Source organism: Pteropus vampyrus, unplaced genomic scaffold, assembly GCF_000151845.1.
Source record: "Pteropus vampyrus isolate Shadow unplaced genomic scaffold, Pvam_2.0 Scaffold273, whole genome shotgun sequence".
Classification (NCBI taxonomy): domain Eukaryota; kingdom Metazoa; phylum Chordata; class Mammalia; order Chiroptera; family Pteropodidae; genus Pteropus; species Pteropus vampyrus.
In genome coordinates, this window is record NW_011889054.1 from 621838 (window position 1) to 623434 (window position 1597).

Below are 1597 nucleotides of genomic sequence, written 5' to 3' on the forward strand. Positions count from 1 at the left end.
ACACACCACAAAGCCACTGTGAATGGAGGGATTATGTACCTATCTTAAGGCAAACTGTAATTTGGGCTCTGAAGTGAAAAAAAATCACTCAAGACTCAGCACAAAGTTTTACATGACAGTAGAGAATCTTTTTAAAGGCCATTCATTTACAAGAGGTTAAAGCCAACCCACCACCAGCCCCAAACACTGACATTTCTGAAATGTCATTGATTTTTGCTTCTGGACATGGAAAATTTCAAAAAGAAAATGTTTAAAATTATTTTAAAAATTAATAAGAAAGGGCACATATATTCAATCAATACCTATATTTTAACATATTCTTCGGTTTTATATTGTGGTTATTTGAAGAATAAAAAAACAAATGTGGAAGAAAAAAACAAGTTAAAGGCAAAGAAGAGAGCTTGAAAGATGCACACCACTGGGGGGCTCAGGAGAGCAGAGACTCAGTGTGGAAGGTCCTCTTGCTCTCATTTAAGCCTCGACACAACACAAGCTAAGGATGAGGAGTTGAGTTTCCTCATCAATTCTAAATGGAAACTCAACACCTGGATGTTGAGTATAACCATTTATTCTGCTCAAGTAAAAAGAAAAATCTAAAGGATATGTGTTTTTGAATGAAAATTATTGCTGATTGGATTAGGTGACTTTAGCTTTTACATTCCAACTAATTATGCATTAGGATGTGTGGTTTGGGTTGGTAGCATGGGTCCACTCTGCTATTTCTTATCTCTTTGTGAGAACTTTCTCAGCTGATCCCCCACAAAACCAACATGCTGATATGGGCTCCTTCATGGCCTCAACTACTGCAGAGAGCAAGGACAATCTGGGAGCTGCTTTTGGTGGGAAGATGAACTTTACTGTCAGGTTACTAAGGGATTCAGTAGGAAGCCACAAGGGAGGATGGGTGGTGGGGAAACCAGAAGGATTTTCACTCCTGGACCCCATACTGTTAAAACACAGATGAGGAAAGGGCCAAGAACATGTCTTAGCACAATTCTGTTTCTGGATACTGTTCCAAATATCAATAAGAAAAATGGCTCTTCTTCATTCGGTTTTTGCTTCATGGTTTTTACATTTTGGGGAAAAAAATGGTTATAAGTACTTTTACACTTTCATTAAGAGCCTACTCTGTTTGAGGTTCTTGCTTAGCATCATCCTACTGCAAGTGTTCTTCGTAATAAAATCAGCAGGTAAGTTTTGGGAAGGCGCTCTGGCTGGTAATACAGGTTCCCTCAGAGGGTCTTGCTCGCAGACCTTTGGGCTGGTGTCCAATTTGCTTTTCATGTAAGTCTTGAATACTCTCCTGAGGCTCTTACTGTAAAGCCCTATCTGGGATCCTCTGCCTTCCCCAACCCCTTAAATGTGATTTATTTCCTTTTCCAGAGTAGACGCTCAATAAGTGGTTAAATTGAACATACACAGCTTGTTACTCTAGCATGGATGGCATATACTGAAAATTTGTGTTCTAGTTTAAGTTAAAGCACATGTCCACCAGCTTCCTGCTTTCTGTGGGTGATGGGTGTTCACCTTTGACCTTGTAGGGCTGGGATCTTTCCTACAAGATGCTCACTCCTGTCACCCACTTAAACGGTGTTTC

At 39.9% G+C, this 1597-nt stretch overlaps 1 protein-coding gene across 1 annotated transcript in view; it reads right to left on the bottom strand.

Annotated features, from left to right (window-relative positions):
• GNA14 (G protein subunit alpha 14) overlaps window positions 1–1597 on the bottom strand; it is a 164612-nt gene that overhangs the window by 91283 nt on the left and 71732 nt on the right. The window lies entirely within an intron of this gene.